Below are 26,784 nucleotides of genomic sequence, written 5' to 3' on the forward strand. Positions count from 1 at the left end.
GGGCTCCTTGAACGACAGTTTGCTGCAAACACAATTCCATACTCTGGGACGCAGTGAGTTAGTAGGAATTTACCAGAACAATTAAAAACTCCTTCTCCAAAACTCACCTTCAGTTTTAATCTGAGACGCAGGATAACACATTTCCTTCTATCTGTGATTTCTAAGTTAATGTTGTTGATGAGATCTAACAGGCATAACTATTTGTAGGACTGGCGATATGGTCTTGGTTCAGCAAAAGTTTGCTCACCTAAACCTGTGCGCTTGCAGAAGTGGGGCCTCAGTTTATGTTAAGTTACAGGTGAAAAGTGAGTATGAGGTTCTGATGTCCTGATGCCATTCATTCCCACCAATAATTTATTCCACATCCATATTCATTTTTTCAAGAAGGAAACAAACAATTCTCTAACATTGATTCTTCCCTAGACACAACTTAAACCTGAATTAGTTACTATGTTTGCCAATCTCTTGTTGTCAGCCTAATGCCTCTTGTACGGGTAACTATGTGTTTAATACAAATATTTCCCAGAAAGTTCAGATGAAACCACAAAACTAGTCCAGTTACATGCACTTCAGCCTCAATGTATGATGGAAAATTTTTCTCCTACCATTTTTTCATTCCAATTACCATTGTCAAATCCCCCAGAAAAAATCCACAGTGATCCTCATCCGTTCTTAAAATTAAATATATGCACATCGGTCTGCCTGGGTCAAAAATTCTACCGGTGCTGCATTACACCAATCCACGACCCAATGCAAAAATACCTGTAACAGACCATATGCTATAGCTATCAGGGGGTGCAGTGGTCAAACTGAAAGCTGAATTTGGAGCAACATACAGGCTGAGAGCTAGGCTTGTGGCTCAGTCTACATGACTGTCTTCACACTGTAATCCCAAGTCAAAGAACATAGTAAGAGTGTGGGAGCTTACCCTTGGAGATCTCTTGAGTGAAACACAAATGGCAATCTCTAAGTGCACTGGAAGAGTGAGTGACCAAATAAACTGAATGCATTCAATCACTTTTAAGACATCTCCTCCGTGTGTAGCATTTTGATCCTGTGCTTGAGTAAATGTATGATTAAATTTTTATTAAAAGGTAATGCTCCTGTTTTAATGATAGTTAATTATATATAATTAAAATGAAAGGATTAATAATATTAAACATTTCATCAGACGTAAAGATAAATATAAATACATATATTGTAGTATGATTAAATATGAATATATAATATTGAGCATGTATTTTCTTCAATGCATTATGTAAAATAGCAAATGAATAACATAATAAATGAAATAATATTACATTCTGGGTACTATGTAAATTAAAGGCCTGGTTCAGTACTTCTACGTTCATAAAATCTATTTGATTTTGGGGGGGCAATATGCAAAGAACAGTTGAGGTAGGCTTAAAAATTATTATAAAAAGTCTCTATGAAACAGATGCTTACACTTCATTGCTACGTCACCTTTCCATGTGAAAAGTGAATTACAACGCTAAATGATGTACATTTTGGCCACAAAAGAGATCCTTTTTAGAGTCACAGATCAGAATTTGGAAATACTTCATTTCTAGCTAACCCCGAATCCATACATCTCTATAGGCCTAACATCTGATTTTCAGAATTTTTGAGTCAGGCCTTAAATATTCATACACAGGGTACTCCTCTTGCATGTCACTTGCTTATATCTGACATATATAACCTCATTCTGCCTCTTTTTTAAAAAGTTCAGTATTTAGTGAAGCAACAACACAACTTGATCTCTACCCATAGATACACCACATTTTAAACTATAACACCCATTCCAGTCGTCACTTCTGCCATTAGATACAGCAAATCTGTATCTCCAGATGTAAATTGCTACGAATCCCCTGAACCTTTGTCCTGTAAAATTTTGTGCATTAATGTGGTTTAATAAGCTGAGAAATCTGTTAGCTTTTTAAATAAATCTTTAAATTGTGCAGTTTTAAATCAGAGAGATGTTTTGGTCTCTGCAAACCATAAAGAACTAGTATTTTTCTAACAAGATCTTAAGACCCTTGGAAGAATTTTAAAGGATTTTTATGAACCTCTGTATGCATTCTTTAGCTAGATTTTGGCATTGTTTCAGTGTAACTCCAGTACAACTCAATCAGTTTATTTTATAATTAAAAACAAGGAAATAGTAACAAAAATACATAATATATGGTACTCGTGTTTATAATAGAAACATCCATAAAGAAAGAAACATGTTCTAACTCTTCTCATTACCCCAAAGGGAATTGCATCTTTAATCACACAAAGCACAACGGCTTTCTAATTTTGTTTAAAGTGTTTCAGTACTTACAAAAACCAGATCAGGTTATTGTAAATCTAGAGCAAATTAGAATCATTGGCCTCTGCTCAGCTGTATTCAAGAATACTATGTAAATCATAAATTTAATGGCATACTAAGACACACATCTGTTTCTATTTTGTAGAAGTTAATAATCTAACTTCAGAGTATTTAAACATTACTTTCATTAACTGGAAAATGGTGAAAAATAGAGGCTGCTATAAGTCACAATGTGTTGCTGCACTATGCTAAGGGAAATATAAAAATTGCAAGTCTATAGAGTAAAGCATAATTTTCTGAGATGTGTGCCATTGTCTGTTTCATGACCTTGCAGCTCCTCTGTTTACTAGGGAAAACATAACTTACACAAACAGAGCTGCATTGCTAAGTAGAATCTGCACCTGCACACAGTAGATGTCAATTTATATTTTTAGTAGCAAATGTCTTTCACAACAAGGAATAGATGATGCCTTAATTTCCTAAACCTATATAGATAATGACCTAATGACTTTTCTTATAGTTGTCATTCTATATAATCCACAGATCAATATGCATATTGCAACTGATTTTAAAGATATTTTTGTCACTAGACCTGATACAAATGTTGTGCTGCATAGATCAATTCCCAGTATATACTTATTTTTAGAAAACTTACTTTGTGGTCTAGTGTGTACACTATCTTATAGTTGCTTCATACTATAGTTCTTACTGAAAAGTTTAGTTTATTAACAGATTAATACACTGTCTTATACTGTATCATAAATTAGGTGTCACGCACAATTTATATAACTTGCAAAGAACCAATTGTGTGTCATTCGTTGGAGAAATACATCACTGTTTTCAACTTTCGGTTGTAAAGACACTAGTTTCCCGAAAGGAAACAAATGTATTACTGTATATGTACTAATCTCTTTGGAACTGTAGCTGAATTTAATTGCAAGGCAGAATAGAGTTGGTCTGCCAACTTTAGCACTGTAATAAAAGATCTAATTTGTAAGGTTTACTATGATAATGGATTGCAAGGTGATAAATTTTGACCAATAAATTCCTTGGAAACTCAAACCTGGGTTGCACTAAGTGGCAAAGTTAAAATATGCAGAATATTAAATTAAATCTTTACTCATAAAAATTACAATGTCAAAAACCTAATTTCTTACAGAACTTTTTCTCTTCAAATAATCTATTTATTAAAAGACATCCAATCTTTGGGAAGTCAGATGTCACTTATGTGCTGTTTTGCTTGTGCTAAAATTACCTGCGGTAGTAGATACTTTGCATTAAAGCTTGGGGTGCATAAAGCTGAATGGGATTTATGTAAATAACTGTATGAATATGTATCTCACCTTTTACCACTGCTAATTTCAATGAGCTGTATTTGAGAGGGAATTATATTAATATATACAACTGATAGGGAATTTGCACATTAATTTTACTATCAACAAAAATTCTAAAGAAAGCAAATTAAACCAATGTAGCCATACAGAGAGGTGACAGGAAGAGAAAACAGAAAGGCAAAACTCAGCACCTAAATGGTACAATGCAAATTTGTGGTTTATTCTTCAGTAAGATTCAGTGGTTGCATATGCAGGAAATTCTCCCATTCCTGTGTAAATACATACGGAGTTATCACTTTGCTTTCCAAACATGCAATAAAAGCCTTAGTGTGTTGTCTTAATGATATATTAAATGTAGAACTATGATTTACAATATGAAAAGATCATATTTTGGTGCTGATTATTCAACATACAGCAGCCAGTGCTCATAGTGAGGTGGGGAATAGCATCTTAATTAATTATTGAATATATTTTAATATTTATAATTAGCAGTAGTACTAAGCAGTCAGTCGATGTTCCTCGCAACAGGAGCATGGTTGTAATATCATTCTTTGACTGCAGTGTTTTTAGAAAGGCGTAACCATACCTTCAATCAGATTCAAATGCTATTTGTCAAAAACATCGAGGTCTGTCAGAAGTAAATGATCATTTAATTAAAGAAAAAAAGGTGGAATATCTTTGATCCCTATACTTTAGTGATATTAATTCCCATGTGCTGCAGGTGTTTGTAATGTATAACAAATCATTACCGAAACAGAGGCTTTTATAGGCAGTTTCGGTGAAGGAAAATGACTGTTCTTACAGCTGCCAGAGTTACACCTGGCAATGTAACACAAGCATGACAAAATGTGAACTAGAAGATGTAAGCCTGGAAACAAATCTGGGTCTCCGTCTCCATGCCTGCCCGTGCCAGCTGAGATGGATTGCAAAGCAGTGCTGATGTACAAAGTAGATGGGGAGCGGGGAAGAGACTGAATTTGCTGCTGTTTGTAGGCTCTCTGACCAGTGATCCATGATGCATCTCTGGTATCCGCTCCAGAGGGAGCCAATCACATAACTGTCAGCATTTCAATGGCAATCAGGACCAAGAGGAAAAAATATATTCTTATAAAAAAACATAAGAGACCAAGTCCTTGGTTTAAACCACAAAACAAAATCAAAGCAAGTATAACCAATCAACTGAGGTTATGAGCGCTTCCAGAGTGGCATGGGAAACTGGGAAGCAGAACCAGATGAACTGTACATAAAGCACGACTTAGACATCATCTTGATTAAAGCTACCAGTTGAAAATTCTAAATTAAAAAAGAAAACAACACATACCCCCCCTACTTGTTCTTACAGAATAACACCTAGTGGCACACTGGGAAAACAGTATATGTGAACTGAAATATGCAAGTTTGGAAGCAAATATCACTCTTATGCCCCGCCTTTTGATATGGGAATTTGAAAGTTGCAGTTATGAGGTGAGGAATTCCCAGTGGGAAGTTCTTTTCTGTTCCTGATTGCTTGTGAGCACCCTGCTCTTTCCTGTTCATAACCTCTTACCATATCTCTAGACTCGATTATTGTGACTATGGACCAGATTTTCATGTAGGCATTGTATAGAATTCCAACAACTAGACTCCTAAAGAGAAGCATGGAAGAAATTTAAGCCCTTAAGTTAAAAAACCCCTCTGGTTCAATGCTGCCTACCTGAGGAAGATGTCTCTGTTCAATAAGCGCTTCCATGCTTTTATATTAAATTTTCCTACAGCTCTAATGCTCATCATGCCGAGTGCTGCTTCAGTCAAGATAAACCAGACTAAGGACCTCTGCGCCTACATCATTGCTAAGGCTGTCTGTAAAACAAAGGTGAGCAGTTAAAGGTGACAGTCAAAGGTGACAGTCATACTCTAAGAGCACCTGACACCCACCAACACAGCCGGCCTGTCACTAAACCCTGCAGTAATCATCACTGTCTTTTAAAGGTATAGCTTTATTCTACAACCAGCAGTTAGAGACTTGTCCAAAGTGTGTGAAACAGGATCAGTTCTCCCCTCTGCCTGAAGGGATTCAAATGCATATTTCTCCCCAGCTAAACAGTTCTCTAATCCACAGCCTGGTTGGAGATGGAGATATTCTCCACTTCTCCTGTTAAAGTCATGCACCAGGTGGAAGATGATTCAGGATTCACTGGGCTAGAAAGTGAGGGCACCAGGGCGAACCTGACTCTGTCGCTTAATGGTTTGGGCAATCAATTGGAATGGGGAGGCCTGAATTCTGGTCGGTGGTCCAAGAATTTGATGTATTTTATCCTATAACTTCTCAAGAAAATAAATTTAACCTTACCCCCAACGTAGGTATCTAAATCTTTATGGGTTTGTAGAGCTGGGCAGATAAAGATTAATAACTCTTCAAATCTTGGCCTATGCCATCAAGAACACAGATTTTTACAGTGCCTAGGGTGATTGTATTAGGTGCCTGAGAAAGAAGAGAAAAGCCTTCATGGATTCATACTTGTAAATACAACGGTTTGCCTTTGAATTCTCCATTCTTTGTTCATCTTTTTTGCATCGCCTTTCATTTTGTGACACACAAGCAACAGAAGAGTGGCCAGCAACCTAGGTAATATTATAGTTAAAAGCACTCTGTAATGAATCTAAGTTCTAGATCTGCAATTGGAGTTTGATAAAGCAAATCATAAGAGGTAGAGGGGTTTAACATAGACATCCAGTCCTCCCATTCAGTTTCAAACCTTCCCATCCTGTTATATCAAGCAGTAGGGGAGCAAAAGATGAGCAGAGGTGGTGGGAATACGCAGTGACCTCCACATGTGCCAGTCTGAGATATGGGGCACTTCTCTGGCTGCAAATTTCTGAGTGAAAGAGATAGGGAGATTTAGCAAAGTCGTAGCGAAATGTATGATACAGTTGTGTAAGGGGGAGGAGGAGAAGGAGCTCCCCACCTGCCAGGCAAAATTACATCTATTTTAAAGAGAAAAATCTATTTAATTTCTTACTATTCTCTTGAGCCTTGCTTCTTTCCTTAAAAAAACATTATTTGCTGCCCAAATGCAGAAATAATGCCTATGCAGATATAGCAGTTGGAGAAAAGGGAGCCTAGAAATGTGCAAAACTATTTGGAGAATTGGGATCTCATGACATATCTCTTTCCCCAAAAGCTCAGCACTGCAGTTCCTTTCCTGGTATGATCGTTTCAGCTTCTGTGCTGAGCTTTTCATATGAAAACAGGGAATTGTACACGTCTCTTTTTAAACGTGTTCTGCTACGTGACTCCTAACAGCTCAATCTTGAAAACTCTTTGGCCTTTATAAATGCCTGCAGCATTAAACTGTAAACTTTCCTCCACCAACATACACCCATAAATACTCAAAGCCCAAAGTAAGGAATGTACTTCTTCAATAGCACTGAGCTCTGTCGCTGCCCCAGATTTACTTTTCAGAGAGTGGAGAGGCAACTGCAATGTCTTAGCATGAACATAAAAAACTGCATCTAAATTCACTGGTAAAAATCATATTGATCTCTTATAATTTATTAATGTGATACAAAAATTCTGTTTCAGAACACCTAGTTAATACGGCATACACAAGCTTTTGTTTCATAGCTGCATTTTCTCTGAACAAGGTTGTTTCTAATATTACTTAATTAAACAAAATTAAATTAATTTCTGTCTAAGAAACAAGAAACAACAGCTTTGTTGAATAAAATGATCTTCATTTTCTTGAAGCTATTTAAATTAAAAACATGACTTTCTACAGTTGGAAAAAAAACATCCATGGTTAAAATGTTTGAAGCCCATCAATCTCTTTAACCACACAGCTAATGTGTTCCTTCTGTTTTCTTTGAATGAAATCACCATGAGTGGTTAGATGTTGATTTAACATAAAGCAAATGGAAATGGGTGTTTCCTTAGTCATGTGTAGAATTTATTTTTAAAAACAATTAGCAAGTGTTATGAGTAAGTCAATGATTTTGTCATTTCTTAAATAATGATATAGATTATGAGTAATTAAAATTGATTACTGAAGTAAACTATGTAAAATGCAAATTCATATTACATTTATTTGTTAGGAACAGCTGCAGAATTATCTTATTTTATTGATGGGTTTCATTTTTTCCCAAGTGACACTAAAATCAATTACTTAGTTTAAAAGACCAGCTATTGTCAAGATATATATCCAAACTTTTAAGACAATACATTGGACATTTCCTCTTATGGGTTGTATCATTCACACTTTATTTACCTAAATTTGTCTGCAAAATTAATTGGGGATTTTCCTAAATAAAACATGCAAAATTTTGCCTTTTCAGTTTTATGTTGAAATGGTAAAATCATGTAATGGTTTTTTACTTTTCCATGTACCATGGAAAAAACCCCGTGTCTTTACATTTTACCAATTAAACCGTGTCTTTATATTACACCAATTTCAGCTGATGCTACTGCACTACGTATATACAACCTCTTCTGTCAGTCTTTGCTAATATTACATCTAATTATAAGTTCATTGTTACGTTATTCACAAGAGTACATACAGATAGGAGGAAATGTCAGTTGCTAGTATTTAAAGTTCAGTCATAAAACTCCAGTCATAAAAAAATCGGTTGCATAAAGTCTGTGTAAACCATTTCTCATGGGGGAACTGACACTTACGGCAATACCAAATATTATTTATCGAGATATTAAACCATTTTAAATTAACCTTTTTAAGAATAGGCAGATGTAAGCTGCAATTCTATGGCAAAAAAACCCTCTAGTGGAGTCTACAAGATCATATGGCAGACATCATAATTTGGCTCATTTTTGCCGCAAGTTAAATCATCTTTCTCAGATGCGCCTCCTTCAAGTACACAGCTGACAGTTAAATCAGTTTTCCAGTTGTTACTGTCCTACATATAGTAGCTAGAAATGCTAACTGATACACAGTTCTTGTGATTATGTCGAAAATTACTACGAATTTGCTTTTAGTTTTTCAAGGACATGATCCAGCAGGTTCAGCAAAGCAATGTGAGAGCAATACACACAGAATATACAGCTTAACATGAAATGTTACAAAATTTGACATTAGTAAAAGAGGCAAATAAAATATTATCAAATGATTTTGCTAAGATTATAGCATTTCTTGTAGTGTTTTCAAGCTAGGTATTATGCACTGTTGCAGCAAGATTTTAAGGAAAATCTACTTGTCTGTACTCACTTGTGGTGTCCATATGGAATGAGATACGTATTTTATAGGGATATGGCAAAAAGCAAAAAGTAGGAAGTTTTAATGGTGAAAATAAACTTGATTCATTATAATTCCTTCTTATATATTAATATTCAAATCTGGCAATAACTGTGGCTGAGTAAAAACTAAAGTATCAGATTCAAGTATGTCATGGGTATATGTGTGTACAATTTTCCTGTTTTAAAGAAACAGATGCTGATTCACGTTAAGTAAAATTAATTGCTTGAATAATAGTATTTTACTTGCCAAACCATATGCACCTCTGCCAGGTATTCTTACAATCCAGATTTAATGAGAATTAATGGAAGCACGTGTTTTCAAAACAAATGCTGAAAGGTCTCTATCTGCATTTTTACCAATTGTTTAAAACTCAGTCCATTTCTGCATGTAGAAAGAAATATGATTCCACAAGTTTTTGATGAAAAGGGGGAAAATAAACTTCAATCCTGCAGCTGAATCCACGTAGGTGAATTCACTTCGACTTCAGCAAATATTAACACAAGGCCTAGTTCTGCAGTTCTTTTCAGTCTTTTTGTGGGTAAAAAAGTTTTACAGAAACCAACAGACTTTTTGCTCCAAATAGAAGAATTCCTCTCTCACGTCCTCTCAAAGGAAAACCGCCAACCCCACATAAAACTTCTACTCTCGACTGTTTTCTGACTAAATCCTGCTCTCATCAACTAAAGAAAAGGCTGTTAGCTCAGGGCTATCATTGCTTATCTGCAATTACATATATTTGACCAAAAAAAGAGGAGGATTTGTTAATGATATGTTTTAAAACGCCAGTAAAGTGACAGCCGATCAATATGTATATCTTTATATTTCTATGTCCCTCCTTTTAAGCATGTTTCTGTAACAGATGCATCCAACCCTTTCAATGAAAATCAGTTTCTAATAAAATACATTAAGATGCCTGTATGATTTAATTCTATTAGAAATGCATAAGGGGTTATTTAGGGTTTATACATACATTTATAAGGATATTTTTAGCAAGAAAGAGCAGTCGACCGTAGTAGGGATACACAAAGGACTTAAAAGAATGGGTTACTGTGGGAGCAAAATGTAGCTAAAGAGCAGGTACTCTATTTTTTCCCCAGTTTTTTAACTTTTAACTATATATAGTAGGTACAAAACTATCACACAGACACACGATCTCCTGCCCTCCCATGCTGAGTTTGGTTTTGAGGCAGTTGGCAGATTTAACCCAGTTGAAACCAGCCTCAGGAAGATGCACTGCTCACTATGGCAGAACTCCTCCTTTGGTCCTAGAAGCCTGGGACTGCTCTTCCACTCCCCAGTGCCCTCGACAGGTACTGTGAGTTGAGGCAGGTCAGCGTGGCTACGGCATGCCCGTATTTCAGCGATTTTTAGATACTAATCCCTGGGATTATTGCTAGCACTGTTGAAAGTTTAATGTGGCTTTGAAGAGCCCTGGACCAGCTCTATCATTCTTCCTACCTCATGTCGCAAGGTCTTAAAGATCCACTTTCTTTTTAACCATGTCATGTTTCTCCTTAGTACATGTCACAACTGTCTAAACAGGGACGCTAATTGCACAGGTATGCAGAGAAGTCAAAATAATTAAGTTAAGAAATAAATCATTACCATTAGCAAAGGTAATGGTCCTGATTTCCTGGTGCGGTGTGGGTGTTTTAAGCTGAATTGTCAATATGCTTTGGACCTAAAAGAGTGGACCAAGCCCCGAGCGGTCCCGTCCGTGCATGCGATTCTGCGGGTAGATTCCCTTGACAGGATTTCATTTCAGTGCTGCAGCTAGAAAAGGCAAGGGGCCGGCTAAAAAGAAAATAGAAAGCCCCGAACCAGGGGGAGGGGGGAGTCACCAGGACAGGTCTGCGCTGCATTGACCTGCGGCCGTAGCTCGGTTTCTCCCCAGGGCCCCGCAGCCCCGGGCTGGTTCGGAGCAGCCCTCGCCCAGCCCGGGGCCGGCGGGCAGCGCAGCCGGGCGCTCCCGGCCGCCCGCGTCCCCCCCCCGGGGCCCGGCCGCGCCGCGCTGCCCCCAGAAACGAGCCCTCGCTAGCGCCCAGCCGCTTCTCCCCGACCTTGAGAGCTGGGAATTGTTCGCGTTGCGCATCCTGAAAGGTCAGAGCGCATCCTCGGGATTTTGCATCGGGACGGAGGGAAACAACCCGACCGTACGGCCGCCCCCGAAGCCTGGTTTCCAGGAGCAGATTTGGGGCAGGAACGCAACAGCGCTACTAGACTGCGTTTTGTCTCTGAGCACGGGAGTGAGTCAACTCGGCATCCTTTAAATCGTTTCCAAGTGCCGTTCGCCCTGTCCTGACATGTTTTCCCCGAACGCACCGCCGTGCTTCGCAGCGCCGGCCCTGGCCCTGACGGCCGGTGCGGGCCCAGCGGCGCCCCGCACCGCGGTCGGCGGGCGGGAGCCGGGCCCTTCCCCCGGGAGGACGGGAAGGGAAGGAAGGGGCCAAAAGAGCCGCCAACGCACCGAGGAGCGGAGATCCCCCTCCCTGCCGCCCCTCGCCTGCTCTCGCTCGCTAGCCGCCCGGCCCGGTGACTTATTTTTGGGCGCAGACGGGGGGGGAGGCCCGCAGTGGCGCAGTGAGTTGGCCCGGCCCGGGCAGCCCCCGAGCCCGGGCCCGCCGCACAAGTTGGGGTGCGCGGTCGCGCTGGAGGATACGGCCAAGGAGAAAGTGCCGCGGAGACGCCTGCCGGCCTGCAGCGCGCCAGCAGCCGCCGGGGAAGGGAGAGGGGGCGGCGGCAGGCCCCAGGCCCCAGGCCCGGGAAAGCGCCGGGGCCCGAGGCGCCGGGCAGGGGCGCCCAGCGGCTCCGCGGCGGCGGGCGGGCGGGCGGCTCCGCGGCGGTGCGCGCCCCTCGGCAGCCGCGGCGGTGGGGCGGGGAGCGGGCAGCGCTGGCGCGCAGCCGAGCTGCTCGGCCTTCGGTGCCGAGCGGCCGGCCGTTTGGTATTAGCCTTCACCCCCCCCCCGGCTGGAAGAAGGGGCGGGGGAGAAAAAAAGGCAGGAAGGGAGAGATTTTTGTCCTTTGCCGGTGCTGCTCTACGTGATAATATGTTTATATGATTAGCTGAGCCCAGGGGTGGGGAGCGGAGGGCGAGGGGGTGGAGATTGGAGGGGGAGGAGGCTGGAGGTGACTCCAGTTCAGAGCCGGCGGAGAGTCTGTGTCAGGACTTCGCAATCCCCAGTCACACACGGAGAGGTGCATGAGCAAAAAGGAGGCTGCGATACAATTCATTGGGATTTTTTTTTTTTTTTTTTGGTGTGTATGTATTGCGTTTTTCCCATTGCTGCGCGCGTTACTAGCTCAGCGCCCGGCGCCCGGTCTCCAGTCGCTGGCGGGGCAGCAGCAGCGGGAGGAAGAGGAGAAAATCCGAGGAGAGGCCGGACCCGCACCCCGCCAGAGGCCAGAATGTCATCCCGGGAGATGTAAATCCGGTCGGTGCGAGCGAGAGACACAGAGGAGGGGGGGTCCATTGTAACATTTTCGAGTTGTTCCCCGCTACTCCCGCTGCTGGCATCGCGTCCTGATCGTTGCACAGAAAGGACTCCAAAGGCTGGGCACACACACTGCGCGCCGCGCTCGTCGTCCCCTCCGCTTCGTTTTTTTTTTTTTTCTTTTTTCAAAAAATCGAATTTATTTTTTTGCGTGTGTGTGCGTGCGTGCGGGAGCCTGGCTGTATCGTACGTTTCGTGCGGAGCGGAGTGTCGGAAGCTGCAGGAAAATGTTGACTTAGCCCCAGAAAAGCCTCCCGGCTGGCTGCTTGGAGGAGAAGCCGCCTTCTGCTCTGCGCTGCCCCAGCCCGCCGAGCCGCAGAGCCAGCTGCCTCCCGCTCCCCGCCCGAGCCCGGCGCCCGCCCGCCCGCTCCCCGCGCCGCCGCCGCCGGAGCCCCGGGAGTAACTCCGCCGCGCTCTCCCGCAGCCCTGCGCTCGGGGCGGGGGGGGGGGGTGACCCGGCTTGCGGGTCCCGCCGGGGCGAGAGATCCCGGCCCGCCTTCGGCTCCCAGACAGAGGTAAGCGGAGCCCCGCGCCGCAGCCCCGCCGCTCGCTTCTGCCGCCGCCCGCTCCCGACTTCAGGCGGTCCCCCCCGAGCCGCCGCCGGGGAGACACTTAACTTTAGGGTCTGCCTCGCCTGCCGGTGCCCGAGGCCGCTGCTCTCCCCCCCCCCCCCCCCGCACTCCCGCGGGCGCCCACCCCGCCTGCCGGCCCCCGCCGCCGGCGGAGGAGGGACGTGCCCCTCAGTGAGGCCGCGGCCCTTGGGCGGGAGCGCCGCGGCGCCGGCGACGACCCGCACGGCCGCTCTCCGCCCGCGCCGAGCCGAGCCCGGCCGGGCCGGGCTGCCCCCCACCCCCCCAGCCCTGCGGAGGGGCCTGCGGCAGCCGCGGCGGGTCCACGCAGCCCCCGGCCGCCGCCGGGTGGCCGCCCCGCCGCGGGGCCCGCGGGGCCGGGGGTCCGCCCGCGGGGCCGGGGGTCCGCCCGCGGAGCAGGCCCCGCCGCGGCTCGGCGGCCCGCGTCGCGCAGCGGGGAAAGTTGCATCCGTTCAGTAAATAATTACCTGTTGCGGGTTTATTTGTGTAACTCGACCGAGCGTCCGTCCACCAGCCCGGGTGGGGTGGGGGGGGGTGGCTTTGGGAGGAGGAATAAATTACCCTTTGTCGGCTGTGGAGTGAGAACAACTTTTTTTTTTTTTTTTTAATTTCTATTTATTTTCACATGTAGAAATCTGGGGCCATCTGGAGACAGAAAACAGAGTGTGTCATGAGGCACCGTTGCTGTGTCTGGCTCTAAAAATAACATCTTGTTGTTAGTCTGCGCCAGCCCTGCTGGGGTTTGGACGCGGTTTGTCAGAAAGTAAAGCGATCTGCTGGTGCTCAGGTGTGTTTTTCTTTGCATAGAAATGCCCCTGTGCGCAGCGGAAGGAGCCCTGCAGAACAAATGTTCTGCTGTTTGGTTTCCTCAGACGCTCCGGCTCCCTCCTTTTGTTGCTTGCCACGAAAAGAGGTGCCATTTCGCATCATTCTGCAGAAATTGTTTGAATTAATGCAAGTGTGAATTCTTACCGTTTGAAGGAGGGTATTAGCATATCAAAGGTTTCTTAGCTCCGGCTCAATTGAGAAAACTTCAGCTTGTCTTCCATTTGCTTCCAAGCAGAGGCCCAAAGGGCAGTGGGAATTGTAAAGGGGTAAAATGGGGAGGTGGATTTGGGTTATGTTTCTGAACTTTCGCTGTTTCGCAATTATGCCAGTGAAAAACAAGGTCCCTTCGCTGCAGAGCCCTTGCGAGCGCTCGGACAATTACACTCTATTGATTAATGGTTCGTTCCGAGGGAAAAAAGTGACCTTTTATGACAGGCACTGCTGCGTGGTTTCTGATGTCTCCTCTCTGTTAGGGGGATTTAGAAAGCCCTTTCTGCCGCGCTCGGGCTCTGGGTATGGCCTACACGGTACTGGCTGCGGGGACTCAATGGGGAAGACCTTCTAATTACTTCAGGAAACAAATGAAATCTGGTCATAAAAGACCTCTCGGTTCCAGACCTTTGAAACGAATATGCTTCCCTCCTTAATGGGTGGGTAGGCTGGAATAATAGATATTTTTAGGGAGAGTTTTGAAAGAAGTTTTGATCGCCACCGGCCATATGCTTCCATTTCCTTTTTATTCTAGAAAAAGTGAAAATGAGTGATTCCTGTAATCTCATTTAATCAGTGATACAATGTTTACTAAGATAACTTAATTTGCGGTTAGTATTGCCCTATAATAAATAATTTGAAACCAAGTATGGCAGGAGAGTTGATTTGCTGGCTGTGTAGTAGTATATTTATCGCATTGTAAGTTGTTTTACATGACTACATATTTGCAGTTTTTCGTTCTTTTGTTACTATTTCCTTGAGTTTGCAAGGGGCTGTGGCCCGGCCTACCCTGTTATTATCTTTGCAAGTCAATATTCATAATATAGCAACGCGAAAGCCAAGCAAAATCCAGTTATCTGTCAATAAGTTGGGACCTTTTCCAGGGACCAGATGTTTCTTGGGGACTGTATTCTGGTTTATGTCTCTGGCAAAAAAGAACTTCCTATGCCTTCCTTGCCTATTCCTTCCTTCCAGACCTTTTACTTCAATGATACCGATATTGCAACATACATTTTGTGTTTTTTAAAAGTTGGGTTAAGTGCTTGGTATGTAGCATTTGGTCTGGTGTGTTGTTTTTTTTCTTTTTTTTTCTTCTGGTTCTCCATTTGATGGTTTGGAGGGGGGGTTCTCTTTTTAAGCCATGAAAGTGATGTGCCTTTAGAGTAGGATGTCTTCACTCATGCTTCAATTTCCTGTCATTTAATGAAGGAGCTGAGTATATATGCTATGTCTTGGTGAAAACCCCTGCAGTTAATGAAATAATTTATATAGATTTTTGTTATTCTTAAATGGACACGACCATTTGGGCATTTTGTAAATAAATGTGTTTAGTGGTCCTAAAATTGCGTGTCATTACCTTCAGGTAATTTTCAGCAGTTTATTTACCTAATGTCTTCAGCTGTCTGAAGTAGTACCTTTTGGTGGTATAAAAGGAACATATTGATGTAATTGCCATTATCACACTTAAGTTGCTGTTAACTAGTCTGCTTTGAATGCGGAGTGCCATAAAGAAAGCACATTATCCTTTCAGCTGTTAGGGATAATCTAAAAATTCTCTTGAAAATGTTGCACTTTGGTTTATATGATGGCAACCCCAAACTCGACAAATCTCTGAAGGTAAAAAAAAGGTAGTGGAAAGAAGATTTTCGACATTCAGATGACAAAATTGGACCACTTGGAGCAAAATTAATGTGCTGCAGCAGCACTTCAGCTGCCATTTTCAATCACTGTGGGTTACTATGTGTTGGCAACAGCAAAAAAGCGTAGACGTTCATATAGCTCAGGGAGCTGGTAGTTGGGGGAATCAGGATATTGAATCATGTGGGGTAGAACAAACCAATTACTTCAGGTTTTGACTTGAGAATTTCCAGTAAACATTTTTTTCTGGCTTTTGGCTCCCCTGCTCATTAATAGACCAACATCAAAGCAGGCAACCAAACTTCCAAATGTTATAAAAACTAATGTAAAGATACAGATCTCACATGTAGTCTTGCAAGTCTTAATTTAAGACAAGCAGTTGGAGTTTTTATTGCTGCAATTTTCACAATCAGCAGAGACATTAACACCAGGCTTCTGGGTGTTTCCCTTCTTAAAATGAGCAAGAGGAGAGCTTTAAAAAAAACAAAGTTTGCTTACTTAGTTCTTATTTGATCACTTCAGAAGCTTTCTCAATGTTTTATTTATCTCTTATTGCTTTTAATGCATAAAGTCAGGAAAGGGGGTTACTCAGGAATTCTAGTCTCTAGTAAGCAAGCACCTTATTAAAATTTAAATAAGCGAGGTAGTATAGTCTTAGGAGTTTGTAGTCTTTACGGTTAGTAATATGTAATAATATGATTATTTTTATTTCTGAAAATGCACTATGTGGATATGACATTTTGATTAATATATATTTTTAAAATGTAACTAGTTATGATGAAAAATGCTACAGTCTTGAATGACAGCTTTTTAGAAAGGTCCGTCATTTTCCATAAGGATACTGGAAAGAGAAGTCTCTAGTTAGGCAAAATATTTATCAAAGTTATGTTTGCAGTACATTTCTATATAGTGTGTCATAAATTCCTACAAAAAATAATATCCATCCAATATAAATAATTGTTTAATGTTTAGAGAGGGTAGAAACATAATTGTAGGGTTTTACTGAAATTTGGTCTAAAAAGTTCATGTATTTCCAAGCCCTCACTCATCCTGTGTCCACCTAAGATGTTGACATACACGTAAGAAAATACTGTCAACTTCTAGTACGGCTCTTGCTGAGGATAGCACCATGCTTAATAATAATAATAATCATCATAATCATAATGAAGAACAACCTACCAATAAACACCTGGAGATATTTTATAGCAAAAAATGCTCTATGTCTCCTCTACATTTCCAGTGAGGAATATCTGTGGATGACTGATAATACAAGAACTGGAAGTAACAATTAATGACTTTACCTGGTGAACTGCAAGAGAAGTTAAACTGCATCTGGTATATAATTGAAATCATATTCATGCATAGGTAGACAAGCAGTCAGTTATAAAGCAATACACTTTAGAGCAGAGGGTCGTGAAATTTATAGTCAGACATGTTACTTGGAGATGTCATGTTAAACAGACTCTTTCGAAGCATTTTATAGGATTGATGTTTGTGATGTACAAAAGCGATTTGAAATTGCAAGAAATTCACCTTTTTAAGGTGAATTTTAAGTATTTATGTGCAGCTTTTAAACTTAAAAGCTGTCTGTTATTTTTTTAAAACCCTCAGTTTGAAACAAGTAAAAGATTTAAGCCATCACGGTTGTAATTGGATGTCAGGAAAACTGGAAAAACAAAAAGCTATTTTAAGGCCATTCTCAATACTCTTAACAATCGTGTTTAATATTTAAATAGTTTTCAAACATAGCTGCATTTTGTTTCCAACAGTTCTTAAAATAAAACTAGTAGGTGGCTCTGTTGGAATATTGGTAACTTGCAATTTAATGTGAATCCGTACCTGGGTTAGAAAATACTTCCAGTCTTTATTTAGCATATATGATTCTTTTTAACATTCTTCATTAAAAAGGTGAAAGATGACAGGCTTAAAGCCCTTTTCAACAGCTAATTTTCTTGGAATTCATGTTTTTTTTTCAATCTGTAATGTATGAGATGTGTTTCTACAGCACAGGCTGTGAAGATTCTGTCAGTTACTATAAGCGATTTAGTTATAGAAATACACTTCCTTAATGAATGGTAAGGTCTTACAGGATTCTCTAGATACAAACTGATAGTTAACCAGAAATTGATTCCTTAGGAAAAAAACCAAACCAAAACAAAAAAAAGCCTTCAGATTTGGAATCATAGCGTCTCCAGGTTATGGATCGTTACATTAAATGGAGTATTTTATGGGTCTTAGAAGAACGTGTAACCTGCATATGTCATGATTTCTTTCTTTTTGATTTTCATAAGGTACTGTAATGTTTCAAGTTACTCTAGCCTGCTGTTTACCCAAATTATTTAGAAAGGCACAATAATCAAAAGCATTGCAGCCTGACTGAAGCAAGCACAGTGCTTAACACCTGCAGGTAGAGTGCAGTCTCCAACAAAATGCTATTGATTGTTATCCTGGCACAAAGCAAGCTTAAATACAGTTTGCTTAATTACAACAAAAATTGGTTTTTATGAGTAAGGTACTTCATGTTTGGGGATGTTTTGTGTGTCATCTGCTAAGTAAAATCCCACCACACTTGTATAAATTTGTTCAATTATCAGAGCAGCTAAGAGGAGGAAAAAAAAATCAATTTACCCTGAAAAGCACCCAGAAATAAGATTACCTTGGCTAGTAGGAACTCGCCAGCACTGTCTAAATTGCTTAATATTATCAAACGTTGCCATTTTTCATGTTCAATAAGAAGGATATTGACTATTCTACATGTCCAGGTCTGCTATTTGGCTATTTCTTTATAAGGTATAAGCATGTCTTATTTTTATTCCTACAATAGCAGTTACAGATAAATCAGAGGATCTAACAATAACTTTATAAAATAGATGGAATAATACCATTCACTGGAGAAATAGTATTTACTTGAGATAAGTGATCACAACTAGTTTTTTCTCCTGTATAGCTTGTTGTTCTTGTAACAGACAAATGTAAATACCTTAGCAGACATTTCAGAGTGAAAGGCAAGAGATAAAATGTAATTACTTTTCAGGGTGGCCCTGACTATGCCCGTGTTCTTGTCTGTGATACAAAAAAAAAAAATATTTGCTCATCACCTCAGAATATGAAGGCCATAGTTACTTCTGAATATAAAAATATTTTCTGATTTTTAATGTTGACCTCAGTATTTATCTTTAGCTCTTCTGTGTAAGCTAGAATCCTTATAGCCGTAAATTCTAGTCACTCTTACCCAACCGAGCATTTAATAGAGCACCTAATGGACTCTGCTCCTGTATTTTTCTTGAATGCATAACATCTTGCTTCATTCAGTCACCAAAACTAACTTTGCTACAAGGACAGGCAACACGACAAGTTAGAATCAATGGACCATTTGTAGGTCACAAAGTCAGTTTACTGGAATTTCAGAGGAAACTGGTTGAAAAGAGAGGACAAATGTCACTTTGAATAGAGATGTTTAAATCAGACTTCTGCCTTAGGGTAAAATTTAGGTCTGTTGTAGCCTAGATGTAATGTCTCCCTCTACAGAGCACAGCATTAATCATGGCTTGACAAGTGATCATGGGCTGAGAAAAATAGGGCCTGTCTTGGTTGTGTGGTTATTTTTTTTTTCTAATCTTAATCTCTTAGGAGCACATTATAAACACTAACATTTACACAGAAAGATTTAAGTATCAATGTCTGTATTTCAGTAGTGAAAGTAGCTAGCTTCAGAGAAAATCTAGTTAGAGCTAATAAGAAGCTACTTAGGTTTCTTACGTAGATGCAATATCAAGAATATTTTCCTTTTAACATAATGCAGTTTTTTGTCATAGGAGATTTATCTTACGCTATTTCCTCATACAAATATGGTAGAGTCTAGGTCTGCCTGTTTTGTCCCTTGGTGTACTAAATAACTCTGAAATTACTGTCTTTTTGCTTCAACAGTGTTTTTCAATGTGTTTACCACCCAAGAAAGACACTTCCTTTTGCCCAAGCAGCAATACAGGGAAAAAGTGGAACAGTTTTTAAAATGTAATGCAGGTTGACTTGACACTGATCAATGTATATGAGTTTTTTATACTATGTTTATGTTTTAATGATGTGTTACTTGGCCACAATGAGCTACAAAAGCTGGAATGAAATAACAGGAATGAGGACTGCTATTTAAGATCTTGAATTCTGATACTGTACAAATAAAAAGTGTGTTTAATATGTTAATTCTTAAATTAGGGATGTGTTGATGCTTAGATTAGGAGTTGGGAGTGTTCATACCTTTTATGGTAAAGAAGATAGTAAAGAAGGGAATTTTCATATTTCCTGGGCTGCTTCACTGCTTTCTGTGGTGGAGACAGTGTAGGGAGCAGCTGAGCACTCCATGTGCACCGCTGCTAGAAAGGTGTATCTCCTTAAGGTACAGTTAGGTTTCTATCTGCAACTATTGAAAAAAAAGATAATATCAGCAAAGTAGCAGCAAAACAATTTATCACTGGAGAACTGTGCTTTAAAAATTAGGCTACTTCTGTTTATTTAGTTGCCTCTGGATGTGATAAAAGCCCAAATCTCTCATTTAGGGTAGGCTGCTGCTTTCCTTTGTGCCCTCTGTTGGTATTTTTCTATCAGTTGACACCTCAAACTGATTATTGCTCTGAATCTAGATGACAGAATAATCTAACGCTGATTACTGTTAAAAATTGTTTCTGGCAGCTGGGGAGGGGATGACCGACCTTGCTTCTGACTATCATGCTTGCTTTGCTGTTGATGGGATCTGGTGTAAATAGAGAGTGAGCCTTACTCTGAAATTAGTACTGCAGTGGTGGAGAGAGATCACATGCCAGAAGGAGACTTTAGTTCACCTTTCTATATATTCTCTTGTAGTATAATATTTGCCATTTTTTATGGCATAGCAGTCTACACTGGTGTGAACGGTGTTCAGAAACAGCTCCCTTGCAATAGGCAGCGTTGCTTCTAAATAAAGTGACATTTTAAGGAAAGATTCCCGAGAGCAAGTTCTGCTGTTGACTCTGCATTTCTCTGGCAAATTCCTGATGCCCGTGTTGATGGTAGGCAGAATTATTTTTGTCTGATCCAGGCATCCTTTTATTCATTCTTCTAAGCTTAATTTAGACTTTTTCTACGCAAAGTGACCGATTTGGAAAACTTTGCTTTCCCAGAATGAATAATGATTGCATCTTCATTGTGTGTTCTCTAGTGAACAAAGTCAGTGTTCTCTAGAAGACCAATTCATAACTATTTCATTGGTAAATTTGTCATTTAAATATTGAAGGGCAGTGTCTTCTGCAGCTTTGATTTACTTCAGTCTAGTAGGTATGTCTTAAACAGAGACTGTCAATTGGTGAGGCTGATTCGTGTGTAAATCAGTATAAAGTGCTTAAAGGAGAGAAGGTGCCTCCACAGTTGAGATGTATTCCTGGCTGAGCTGCTGTGCCAGGAAAATGGGCTGAGATTGGGAGTTATTTTAGAGAGGGAGGGGAGCTGCTGAAATAATTTGAAAGTGAGGAGAAATCCTTTTGCCCTTCAGGCAATAATCTTAATTGGTGCTTGAATATAGCATCATCTCTCCAAAATGTTAGCTTTCTCCCCCCCCGCCCCCCCCCTTTTTTTGCTTCCTCATTCTTTCCCTCATTTGAGGAGGTGTATAATAGTATCTGATAATAACCGGTTGTGGATCCACTGTTAAAGATATTCCAGCAGCAAAGAAGAGCTCTGTATGCAGCAGTCTCATCATTTTGAACACCCCAAATTTGTCCTACATTTGTCCCATGTAGTGACTGTAGCCATACTATAATATCATGAGTCTATTTCCACTTTTTTTTTTTTTAAAAAAAAGCTGACATTGAAACCTTGAAAGGTTATATTTTGGAGTTTATTTTTCCAGTGAAAATTGAAGTCACATGGGGCATATGTGACTTTATGCCCTATGCATATGCATTTATTTTATGAGTATTCTTCGTAAGTCTAATGGCACTACTTGCAGCAGTAAAGAAAGTGGGATTTGGCTCTGTAAGAGAAACAAAACCACAAGCATACTTTCATTCTTTCCATGTTAGAAGAGAAATTAATGTTGCCTCATGCCTTTCCAGTTTTTTGAGTGTGTGCTAAAGGTTACGTAGGACAAAGGCTTAATTTTGATCTGCTTAATATTTATAGCTTCATTCACTGAAGCTTTTTCCCATTTGCGTTGAAGGGATTTTTATCTAGAAAGCTCATGCTGTTACGGTGAACAAACTTAAGACATCTTAAGGTAAGGGTAATGTCTTCTGGAAGAAAAGCAGTTTACCTCCAGTTGGATGAAAACTATGTAGTTGCTTCATAATTTGATATAAATTGATAGAGACTTTTTTAATTTTCAAGATAACATTCAGTTCAACTGCTTTTTAAACTTCGGTGGAGTGCATGTGTAATTGTATCTGAAAGTGGCATTGGGTTTTATCTCCCAGCAGTAAGTAGAATGAGGGATGCTGATGTTTGTTTGGTTTTGGGTTAGGGAGATGCATCAGATAGGATGAATTTGTTTACTTGTTTGGGGTGGTCTTTCATTTCTGTTTGGTTCTGGGTAAGCAGAGCAATTTTTTTTTCCCTTTTTTTCTTTTCTTCTCTGTTTTTTTTCCTGCCCTGAAAGCATTTAGGTGACTTTGAAAAAGAAATCTGTGTATTTTGATACAGGAAAGACTAAAGCTGAATGTTTAACTTTTCTGAGGGGACAAGAAGAGACACAGAGCTGGAAAAAAAAAAAATGTTTTCTGTGTTAACTCCTTATGTCGGATAACATTGGAGAAGGATTTCTGGGGGAGTTTCTTTAAAATAATGACTGATTATTTGGGTTGCTATGCTGGCTGTTACCCACATTTTTCACATATTTTTGCTCATTCTTCTTATTACCTGCAGAGGGAGCTTGTATATGAGATAATCAGGGTAATCAAGGCATTCAGGGCTGAATTGTTTCCAGTAAGTACAATTTCATTTCACAGTGCCTTCTCTGTTATGTGGAGCAGAAGGGTTCTGGAAGATAGCTTTTAAAAAGGCTGTCCATCAGTAACAGTAAATAACAATGGGCAAAATTTTTAAAACGTCAGTAAGCGAAAGCTGACTTTAGAAATCATATTTCAAAGAAGTGCCTTTTTATTGAAGGCTTAGAAAGGAACTGAGGAAAACAATTTTTGCATGTCGAGGTACAAGAGGACAGTTTTGGTACTCTGTATGATGGGAAGCACATTTTTGTTGCATAAACTGTCTTCTCTGATTCTAAAAATGTCATGTCAGCATGAGAGAGACAACACAGTACTTTCAGGTCTTCGGTACATCTCGTGCAGTGTAGTGTGCTAGCCAAAAAGCAATAGGTAAGTCTTTTCTATTTACACAAGCAGTGTTATGAGTCATAATCAAGGTGATTGCAGATGCAAGGCTAACTGTTAATTTTGCTTTTTCTCTATTATAAAATATAAAAAGGTGAATGAGTCTCATCCAAATATGATTGATGAATTCATAGTCGGACTAAAGCAGGCAAGCAGTGGTAAGGATTGCTGTCTTAAGCTTTAGAAAAATATTGACAACAAGAAGCAAGGGATATCATAACCTAAGTTTATTTGTAAATTGTAACTTAAAGACCAGCTTGAAGAATCAGAAATACTTATTCTAAATAGTGATTTTCCTTAATCTAGCACAATGAAAGAAATGATCTGGTGTATTGCAGGTTTTAGAATTTCTATTACAGTTATCTGGATGGTGGAAGTGTAGGATCCTTCAAAAAGTTAAGACTTCAGAGAAGAAAATAATTCATTTATAATGCAGTTTTGCTTGCTGAGCAAGAAGCATAATAGATGGTACTTAGATGAATTCTGCACTATTTATCTCTGGAAAAAATGGTGGCAATCATTTTACTTTAAAATATTTCAGTAAATTTAAAGATGATTTGCTATGATGCTGCTAGGAAGTAAACCAGTATGCATGCACATTCCATAAAACAGAAACAGCTCTCCATAACATGCTCTCCTGTAATAAATCTGCCACATAAATTGGTTCAAGAGTTGATTTTGTTTTGTTAGTTTAAACTAACAGAACTTTAAACTTAACATATGTTCAGCCTAACGTGGTCTTAGGGTTTTAGTTTGGATTCTCTTTTTAAACACCAGGAAAGATTTACCATATCTAAAAGAGCAGCAACTCAGTGTCGATTTATTATTTATACTGGCTAATCCTTGCTAATGTGAAAAGTCAGCTTGTTATTGTAACACCAAATGGCCCTCTAAGTAGGGAAACAGTTAAGTAGATCTCCTGTAATAGGTTGTTGTCTAATAAAGAGATTTATGGTATTGGCAAGGGCTATTGTATAGGTATTACCCTCTCACAGCATGATCATGTATTATCTTAACAACTCAGTGCCACATTTATGTTGAGCATTTTCATAACAGGGTAAGAATATTAGCCACAGCAATTACACTCCAATAGGATTATAATGCTAAGATTTACAGAAAATATATAAATGATGTCTTTTGTAGAGATTTTGGTAGGTGCTAGGAGTTGAAAAGTTGCATCATCCTTTTTGCATGGGAAAATACCGATGTATTAGTCATGATGAAGAAAGAGAGGTTTCTTAATTTAATCGTGTTGCGGAATTATGGGGAGGCAATGGACATAATCTTTCTTTACACAGTGTGTCTTTTTCTTTCCCAGTGAGGTAAGGTTGTTTCAGAAATTCCATTCAGCAGAGATTGCTGTACAATATGATAATCAAGACGTGTATGTAACTTTAATTCTGTTGTGACAATAGTACAGTTGGGTTTAAGATACATTTTTTAACAAAGTTATGTTTTGAAGGTAGAACAATGGTAATTTACTTGCTACATTGGAAGAGCCTACTTGAATAAAATCATGTTACTTTGTTTTAGCTGTAGTGTAACACAGTTTTTCTGTTTCATTAGCACCAGGTTTTTATGGTGGTAAGTAACTTAGATACTTTTTAAAATTACTACAGGCAACAAAAGTGACAATAATGTCATCCTTGTACAGTTTTCATGTAAGTGACATTCAAGCTGTTCCTTAATTCTTAAAATTTTCCATCTGTTTTTTTAAAAAAACAAAAAAGTGAGACATTAATACTCACTTACTTGACAGAAGGAATGTACCAGTCACATTTAATATAACTAATTATGTTTTATCAATAAAAAACACTTAGGGGACTGATTGAACAAAATACATTAGGTTATATAGTCATTTATGAATAACTGCATTGAGTAGAATAGCAGTCTGAATGGCAAAGTGTGACAAAATAGCCACGCATTTTAAGATGATACCTTGAGGTGTAATTCAATAAATACTAGAATAATGAGTGTTTAAACAAACAAAATACCTTTCTTTCCCTGATTTACTGTAACAAAATGATAATTAGATCATTCCAAATTAAGAAAATGCATAGATGGCAATTCTTATTGTAGAAGGAATTTCCAATACATCTTCCATGTGTTGGACATATGCATGGGTAGTATTAGTTAAATTTGTAAGACACGACATTTCCTGGATGTTTTGGATTAATTCTGTGTATAAGACTTCAGGTAGAAAGATCCTGTACCCATCTGTTTTAACTTGTTATTGATTATGAGGAAGCAGAGGAAAAATGTACCTGTATTTTTTGACATGTAATATTCCACTTCTGAAAATGTGCTGATAGAAGGTAATGTTGCACACAGATTTAAATGTCTTCTGGTGGATTACTGGAAAATAACTGGGGCTTCAAAACTGCATTAAACAATAAATATTCAAAACTTCATTATTTTTGTAATCATGTTAGCAATGTATGACTTCATCTGCCATCAGTAACTCATACATCTTTTTTTTACACAACTAGAGCAAAATTCTGGAGCTTTGTCTTTAGTCTTGTCTTCAGAACAAGAATTATGACCCAAAGAATAACATTTTTTTATTTTAGAAAAACTCCTGTAGGTTCTTAGATTGGCTTCACATTTCATTCATTTTGAACTGTGGAAAACGATTGTATCTTTTGTCTGTAAGTAAAAAGAAAACACAAAAGGATGAATGTTACCCCCTGATGAATGTGGAGCTCCAACCGATTTAAGAGCATGAACTGTGACTGCATTGTTGAGGGCAGTGCTTGGCTGTATACCCTGAGAAGAAGCCAGTACTTAGAATAAAAGGGCGAATAATGCGTAAAAATTCAGTAAGAGGTAAAGCATTTTTATCAATGCTTTCAATATTACAATTATTTATAATTTATTTTAAAAGTATTAAAAAGTAGGTTACAGTGGATTTGGTTTACACATATTTATCATTAAAAACATTTTCTAATGTTTTAGAAGACAATTTCTGCGTTTGAAAGAGGAAAATATATGCAGAAATATTCTTATCAAATTGTTAGCCTTATGTGCTCTCCTGAAACATTTTTGGAATATGTATATATAACTGTAAGATAAAGATTAACCATTTTTCTTTTTGTACAAATGCTGTAATTGATGGCTTCTTAAAATTAGTATTCTTCCGTTTGCAAGACAATAAATCAGAGCACAAATCCACACTGTAGTCATTTTACTTTTAGTGTGCATTGAAAATGAAGCCACACTAAGTCATACTTAACTGCCCACAGACAACTAACCCTGAAGAAAGGATAAGTCTGTCTCCCCCCACCCCTTTTTTTATTATTATTTATATCTCTCTGTCTGTTTGGAACAGCAGTGCTGTTATGACTAAGAAAGCTTTTGTATTTGGCAAATGAGACACAAATAATCAGCAGTTCTTGGCTCACAACTGAAAAATCTGCAGAACAGAGCACATAAAGCCGGTATAATGTTTGAAGTATACCTGTGAATGAAATTCTTCCATATAATTCTGTCACCTGTACAAAATTCATATATCTTTACTACATCTTCACTTCTAATAGTATTATTTCTGATTATAGTGGTATTTACAGCAGTGTTTGGACAGTGGCATGATTAAAAAGTACTGTTTTCAGCCTGCTTCTGAACATATAGTCCCTTAGAATTTTTTTTTTTAAGATAATAATACAGTGAAATCAGCATCTTTCTATTACCTAATTAATGACCAATTTAAAACTTTGGTTTATTTTAATTAGCTTAATTTTTTGTCCAGCTTTGATCTTTGCATGTGATAGATTGCTGAGATTCTGTAAACGGTAAATTTCTTAGT

The 26,784-nt window shown here is 39.4% G+C and overlaps 1 protein-coding gene across 26 annotated transcripts in view; it reads left to right on the top strand.

Moving 5' to 3' along the window:
* The window catches only part of ADGRL2 (adhesion G protein-coupled receptor L2), a 393,866-nt gene that overhangs the window by 221,666 nt on the left and 145,416 nt on the right, over window positions 1-26,784 (top strand). For 4 of the 26 annotated variants that reach the window (XM_069789075.1, XM_069789073.1, XM_069789071.1 and 1 more), the window contains exon 1: window positions 11,941-12,876. The exons of 1 other annotated variant lie outside the window; for it this stretch is intronic. The gene's annotated coding sequence lies outside the window, so the exon portion shown is untranslated. Of the gene's footprint in view, window positions 1-11,098; window positions 11,117-11,937; window positions 12,877-26,784 lie in introns of those variants that run through there. 21 more of the 26 variants (XM_069789068.1, XM_069789067.1, XM_069789069.1 and 18 more) reach the window with 13 other exon arrangements.

This window comes from Haliaeetus albicilla, chromosome 8 (genome assembly GCF_947461875.1).
Source record: "Haliaeetus albicilla chromosome 8, bHalAlb1.1, whole genome shotgun sequence".
In the NCBI taxonomy this organism is placed as follows: Eukaryota; Metazoa; Chordata; class Aves; order Accipitriformes; family Accipitridae; genus Haliaeetus; species Haliaeetus albicilla.